The following is an 8,046-nucleotide window of genomic DNA, read 5'->3' on the forward strand; positions in this document are numbered from 1 at the left end:
CTCAATAAATATGACTGAATGAATGGATGAAAGTGAGTTTTCCTCACAGGGTACTGAAGCTACCACATCGAGTTACATTAAAATCTCCACAATATCTCCAGTTCTCTGCAGCTGCTCAGCTGCTTATTTCTGTGTCAGTCTCCTGCACTAGATCATAAACTCCTTGAGGGCAAGGATTGCCTCTATTCACTCTATCATACTCCCAAGTGCTTAGTACAGTGCTCTGCACACAGCAAGCTCTCAATAAAGACCAGTGATTGACTGACGGATTCCCTTTGTGCCAAGTTTTCTGCTACAAAGAGATGGATTTCTCCAGTTCTCCCTGGTTTTCTGTTGCCACTGTTTTCTTATGTTACGATGGCACGGCCTGACTTCATGGGGATCGGGCACGTAGTGGCAGAGGGAGCCGAAGGAAGGCTTAGGATGAACGAGGAAAGACGGCATCTCCCAGGAGATGAAAAGCAAGCTCTCTGGATCGCTGGGACTAGTAGTGACACGCGCCTGACAATGGAGCTGACATCCTATAAATGAGGCAGCCGGGATTGGTTGACTGCAGCGAGAGCAGCCGGTGTGTCCAGAGGCTGTGAGCAAAGGAAAGGCAATCAAGCAGGCAGCCCTCCCCCAGCCCCTGGCTCTGGTGGAAGTTCAACAGCTGAACCAAGCTTCCTAGCGCCTACCCCGGCTTCTGGGTTTGGGAAGTAAGTAGCAGTGACCTTACCTCAAATCAGAGGGAAAGGTGGGAGAAGAGGAGAAAGGGGCGTGTATGTTTTTGGGTGTATGCGTGCCTGTATCCCCAAACTGTTCTTTGCATCCGTACATGTTGATTTAGCAGGCATGGTTATTTGCACTCCGGGCTTCGCTGAGGGGGTTGGGAGGAGAAAGAGAGACGCTGCCGATAATTGAACTTTATCAACTTCTTTATTCAGCCTGCCCCACTTGTGCCTCCCTTTGATACACTTCTCAGTTTGGGCTTACATTTTAGAGATGATAAAGGGCGTAAAATCCTAGACAGGACTTCAAAAATTGTTCGGTACCTAGGATGTTTTATGGGGATTAATGGTTACAACAAAGGAGGTGGTAATAAAATCACCTTTGTACATCTTTTAAAAGGCAAATGAATAGGAGCTCTACTTTTTAGTGGCATACTTGATGAAAGCGAATGGTGAAGTTCTTAGTGACTGAATTTGATCAGGGGAGGCTGTACTCACTGCCTTTATTTTCCCAAGCATTTTGAAATTTGAATGTCCAAATCTGTTCCAGGCTGAAAAGATTTCCTTGGAAGTTTCAATATGTGCTATCTATATCCACGTATATTTTTGAAAACCCACTCTTTGGATCTTCAAACTCAATGATCGCTTTGAGTTAAAGAAATGAAATTAAGTGATAGGGTAGAAGAGCAGCTGGCATTTCTCTAAAGGAATCCATTAAAAGGAGATATCAAACTTTAACAAAGAGCGATTCTGCAGTGCCTGAAATACCTATTCACAAGCCGGACGGCAGCTGTCCTAAAAGCAGCCACGTGCCCTTTAAAACCGAGGTAAATAACCGAAACTGAAATCTGTGAAGGTACGCCCATGTTTTAAGATGGTCTACCACTGCACCTTCAAAATATCAGTATTACCTTGCTCCACAATTTCTTTGAAACCCCGACAGCTTTAATCTTCGACTGCTGCACAGATACGTGAGTTAAGAGCAATGCCAAAAAAAGAAAGGTTTACTCTTCTAGTACAGAGATGGGCTTGATGTGCTAATCCCATCAATTAGAAGGCAAAATGTGTTATTCTGGGCTGGAGGTTAAAGATGCTTTTTAGCTAAGGTGTGGAACAGTAGAGGGATGTTTCCCTTTCCCTTTTTATTTTCTTGAAAATGAGTCAGAGAAATGAATATAAATCTTCAAGTTCTAGCAACACTTTGCTTAAACTCTTCTTAATGTGACCTGGACACTAATAGAGAACAGTCAAAGAACAGAATGGGGAGAAACCTGTACTGTTCTCCCAGCAAAACTATTATGTGGCAACAGCACTCAATACCTTGTGTCAGGAGTAGAATGTCAATGAGACTTTGGAGTGTCCAGAATTTGGACATGGGTATATATAGAATTTACGCAGTTGTGTTAGACCTATATTTTGCCTCACCTTTTCTCTGATAGTGTTGCTCAGAGTACTTTGGGAGGAGTTAGTATATAAAATGGTATGGGCCTGGCCAACCATGTGTATTCATTCAATCGCACCTATTTGGCGCTTACTATGTGCACAACACTGTACTAAGCACTTGGGAAAGTACCATACAACAAACAGTGACAGTCCCTGCCCACAGCGAGTTTAGAGTCCAGAGGATGAGCTTACATTGTATGTTATTCTAGACCTCTCATCATCAGTTACCAATACTTGGAGCCCCCAGTGGCTCTAAAGTCAAGATTATCAAAATTCTGCCATTGATGTGAGGTGATCAATCACGTTTGATTTTGGAACTTTCCCCCAAACTTTTAAATCACCATTGTATAGCTTAAACTCATTAACATCATCATAAGCACCATTACGCCTCCCCCCACTGCCCTTTCGGAGCACGGACAATAATTAAAGAACGTCCAGTCAGACGAATGAGAATTTAGCTCGTTTTGGGGTTTTCAGGTTTCTGTTTGTCAGCACAAATTTAAGAGGCTATAAATTTAATTTTTACAAGTTGTCATTCTATCACGCTTCCCTTACCCAAATTCCCTGTCTTGGCCTCCTCTGCTAGCTTGACCAACTGAAGAGGTTTTTTTCTTCTTTTTTTAAAAGCATCAACTTAGCCCTCCCTACCTCCTCAAGTTCCTTTCCCCAAAAAACTAAACTCTGGGGCAAAAGGCTCCATTGTCTTTAGCTGCTTTTGATAATGGGCTTAAAAAAAAACACCTCCCCGACATGAAGCAGCTTGAAAAATGCTCTCTTCCTCAAAATTCCAGTTGGAAAATTAGCATGGTGTTTCACTGGGATTTAGTAATAGGAAGGAGGGTGTCATAGAATTCTAAATGATCATTTTAGGCAATCATTTTACCATTAATATTTCTAGTGGGAAAAAAAGAGTCAGGACATCCTGAAATGAAATGAATATTAGCAAAAGTGATGAAAGCAACATAGCTCTGAGTCTCAAATCATTATCTGAATACAAAAATCGTGATTTGAGGAATCATGGGGAAGGAGACCAAGTCAGACGTACATTTCTAGCAGAGAAGAGGATTTGTGAGGCAGCGTGGTCTAGTGGAAAGAGTATGGGTCTGGGAGTCAGGAGATCTGGGTTCTAGCCCCAGTGCTGCTCCTGGTCTGCTGTGTGACTTTGGGCAAGGCACCTTACCTCTCTGGGCTTCAGTTTCCTCATCTGTAAAATGGGGATAAGACACCTGTTCTCCCCAACTCAAGTTGTAAACCCAGTGTGGAATAGGGCCCATGTCCAAACTGATTGTCTTGTATCTACCCCAGCACTTAGCAAATACCATAATAACTAGGCAGCACATTACATAATACTACATCTCACTAGAAGTCTGAATGTTCACAAGTGTGCAAGGATCACATATGTTTTTTTTCTTTTTTATGGTATTTATGGTATAGCACATTGCTTCTTTTTCAACCTGCTATTAAAACCCTTATGTGAAAATTTTGTTCTCTCATCCACAGGACAAACAATTAAAAGAAAACACACTTAGGAAAAAATGAAAAAAATCTTCCCCTTCCCTGAAGAGCTGAAATTTGCTTTCATTTCAGGGAGAGGTCAGAACAGGGAAGACCAAAAAATTTGGGGGGAAAGGGGGGAAGAGTATCATTTGGTGTTATTCTTTAAGGCAGTATAACAAACCACAGTATACCAAATAGCTTTTGGAAAGATACTCTGGTACACTAAATAAGGTCTTAAAAAGGAGTTAGAAAACCTCCCTTTGATGTGCTTCCAGGGCACAGGCTACTCAAAATGGGATGAAGTTAGAGTTGCTCTTTTTATTGTACATACCTACAAATCTAATGTAATATGCACCTAGAATGTAGGTTACCAGAAACTCCTGCTCATGCAGAGCTGGGGTCCCCATATAATAATAATAATTATTATTATTATTATTGTGGTATTTGTTAAGAACTTACTATGTGCCAAGCATTGTTCTAAGCGCTGGGGTAGATACAAGGTAATCAGGATGTCCCACGTGGGGCTCACAGTCTTAATCCCCATTTTACAGATGAGGTAACTGAGGCACAGAGAAGTGAGGTGGCTTGCCCAAGGTCACACAGCAGACAAGTAGCAAAGCCGGGATTAGAACCCACATCCTCTGACCCCCAAGCCCATGTTCTTTCTGCTAAGCCACACTGCTTCTCAGATCTTTCCATATCTGGGTCTCTCCCCTAGCTAGCCCTCAATTGGCTCCCTCTCTTCCACCACCACTCCCACTGTCACCACAGCAGCTCCCACGGCCACATCCTACCTTGAATTCATGGGGCCCTTAGCCTAGTCTATCTTCAATTCCTCCCGGTTCTCCAAGACTCTGACCCATGACAGAGGGAACTGCAGTAACAAAATTCACGCTCACAGAGTGCTAGAAACCAGAACAGGGTTTGAAAGAGAAGCCCTTAAGTTTGAGTAGCTGGAACTCCCAAAGGGAAGTGGTCAACACCAGATTCTGAACAGGGTGAATGTCTTCTAAATCAGACGTGGCTTTTTTCCTGCATTTACAGAGATTGACTTTCTCTCTGAAGGAGAGCCTCTTTCAGTATGAGCCCAAGTATCTTCATTCATGAGTCTGAACCAAGATAACTTGGTTGAGAATCAGCTTGGCCTAGTGGGTACAGCACAGGTCTGGGAGTCAAAAGGACCTGGGTTCCAATCTGAGCTCTGCTGTGTGACCTTAGGCAAGTCATTTCACTTCTCTGTGCCCCAGTTACCTTGTCTGTAAAATGGGGATTAAAACTGGGAGCCCCGTGTGAGACAAGGACTGTGTCCAGCCTGATTGGCTTGTATCTACCCCAGCATTTAATACAGTGCCTGGCACATAGTAAGTGCTCAATACCATAACACAAACAAACAACAAAAAACCCCTGCATGATGAACAGACCAAGAAGCAAACCAAGCCTTCAACTACTGCTTTCCTACTTTTTTAGTGAAAACTAAAATGGAAATTCAGTCTTCCCAATAAACATCCTTAAAATGTTTCTCCTCTATCCTTTAAATCAAGCTTCTTTTTGAGAAGAGCAGGAGACCTGTTAATAATTTGATAGACCATGCTGTCTGTGTTCGATTCTCTTTGCTTTTCTTAAGAAGCATGAGAAATCATTTTGGTTTTATATCCTATGAAAGCTAAGGTGTTCCAGGAATAAGAAACACCCTGCTTCTTTCTATTGGATGAAGATGAAAAATAATTCTCCAGCAGATGCATAAATTGGCTCATAGAGGTATAATATCTTTAGACATCCACATAGAATAATCCACTTTCCTGCAATGCATCTGTGAAATAAAATAGGAAAAACCATTGTCTTTGGCGGGTGCATTACTCAGCACTAGGTTTAAAGGAGGGGAAAAAAGATCAACATTTTAGGGGTGCAAGGGCAAATCTGTATACTCCGTGGATAAATGTGCCTCTTCCACACTGACAATCTCTCACAACATTTGAAGACCTGATATTCAGAAGTTGAGTAAAGGCCAAATAAACGAAATGGAAATCAGTCTTTTGCCTTACATTGCCCCAGATAATTATTATTTTAATTGTATAATACAGTATAATAAAACCAATGACTAATGCGTAACAGAAAGGGGCTAGGAAAAATCAATTAAATGGCATATGCAAAGCAACTGAGAACATGGCACGGTACAAAACATTACCTGCCTGTTTTGATCTGTAAAGGATCCCGATTATAGCTTATAGTTTAACATAAAAACACTTCTTTCAAGCAATTTCCTTCATTCCTCTCCTTAAGATCAGCTCCCTCTTAGCCTGTCAGCCCAAGTGGTATTTTCAACTTAATTACCCAATTCTACATGCAATGTGGCAAAAGCATGTATCTTTGGCTGAAATTATCTGGTAATTGCCTCAGTTCTCCCCTTCCCTTTCCCGGTGGAGATCTGGCCCTGTAGACAGGAAGACAGACAGAGCAACGATGCTGAAGAAAATGACTTTTCTTGGATGACAACTGCAGCCCTCAGGCAAGGGAAAACTTAGAATCTGATGCAAGCACATTAGAAAAATGACATTACTTAGAGGGAAAAAATACACAAAAATCCCCATCTGTGAGCATAGATCAGATTAAGACCACATCCCTAGCCCCTGAACAGCCTTGGACTTTGGACTGTAAGACCAGAAGCGTTGCTTTGGGGCTCTCCTACTGGAGCAGTCTGAATAGCTTTAAGCAGAGAGACTGTAAGAGTCCCTGCTACTGAGAAAGATCTTCACCAGCTCTCTGCACTTAGTCTTTTGTATAAGAAAATCTGTATCTGCATTTCTTTTGCCCATTTTGGCTTCTTTTCTCTTCAGAGGCTGAAAAGTAAGAGCCGGAGCTCAGGGAGTTGGGGATAGCAGAGTTGTGCCCTCACTTTTTTTTTTTTTTTTTTTGGACTGAGTTGGCTCCATCCTCCATTCTGGACAACTCTTTGGGTGTTTTTTGTGTTTGTTTTTACTGTATTTGTTAAGCTCTATGTGCCAGGTGCTGTACCACTGGGGTAGATACAAGCTAATCAAGTTGAACACAGTCTCTGTCCCACATGGGGCTCACAGTCTTAATCTCCATTTCACAGATGAGGTAACCGAGGCCCAGAGAAATGAAGTGACTTGCCCAAAGTCATACAGCAGACAAATGGCGGAGCTGGTATTTGAACCTAGGTCCTTGTTTCCCAGGCCCTGGGGTTAACTCCAGCAACCTAAATGAGTGGATATTTCAATGGGGTTATCTCTTGTGGGGCAAGTCTTGAGGATACCTTCCCAGCTCTACCACCTGAGCACTTCTGAACATAACCATAATTTATTTATATTAATGCCTGTCTCCCCTTCTATCTGTAAGCTCGTTTTTCTCCCCCTCTATACTGCAAGCAGTGGGAGAATACTGGGAGAAACAGCGTGGTTTAGTAGCAAGCGCTCGGGCTTGGGATTCAGAGGTTGTGGGTTCTAATCCCGGCTCCACCACTTATCAGCTGTGTGACTTTGGGAAAGTTGCTTAACTTCTCTGTGCCTCAGTTATCTCATCTGGAAAATGGGGATTAAGACTGTGAGCCCCACGTGGGACAACCTGACTACCTTGTATCTACCCCAGCGCTTAGAACAGTGCTTGGCACATAGTAAGCGCTTAACAAATACCGGTTTGTTTGTTTTTGTTGCAAGCTCGTTGTGGGCAGAGAATACGCTTGTTATACTGTCCTCTCCCAAGCACTTAGTACAGTGCTCTGCACACAGTAAGCACTCAATAAATATGATTGACTGGCTGACTGGGCAGGGAACATGTCTATCCACTCTTTTATACTCTCCCAAGTGCTTAGTACAGTGCTCTGCACACAGTAAGTGCTCAATCAATACGATTAACTGATTACTTGCACCACCTCTAATGAATTCAACCAGGACTCAAAAGCAGCTACTTTGCATCTCTTGTTTCTGAGGATGCTTAATTAAGCCCCAATGCAAATTCTCATATTTACTCATGTTGATGTAATTTATGCCTGTTTACTTGTTTTCTTTTGTTTTGTTGTCCGTCTCCCCGCTTCTAAGCTGTGAGCCCGTTGTTGGGTAGGGATTGTCTCTATCTGTTGCTGAACTGTACTTTCCAAGCGCTTAGTACAGTGTTCTGCACACAGTAAGCACTCAATAAATATGATTGAATGAATGAATGACAGGGACTGAGTCCAACCCGATTAACTTGTATCTGCCCCAGCACTTAGAACAGTGCTTGACACGTAGTAAACACTTAAATAAAAGAACAATAATAATAATGGTATTTATTAAGCACTATGTGCCAAGCACTGTTTGAAGCACTGGGAAGTAACACAGCATATAAGAATGTCATGAGGCTGCCTCTGATTAGTGCTGTAGCCACTCTGCTTTTCTGCAGC

The sequence above is a fragment of the Tachyglossus aculeatus genome, chromosome X4 (genome assembly GCF_015852505.1).
Source record: "Tachyglossus aculeatus isolate mTacAcu1 chromosome X4, mTacAcu1.pri, whole genome shotgun sequence".
Classification (NCBI taxonomy): domain Eukaryota; kingdom Metazoa; phylum Chordata; class Mammalia; order Monotremata; family Tachyglossidae; genus Tachyglossus; species Tachyglossus aculeatus.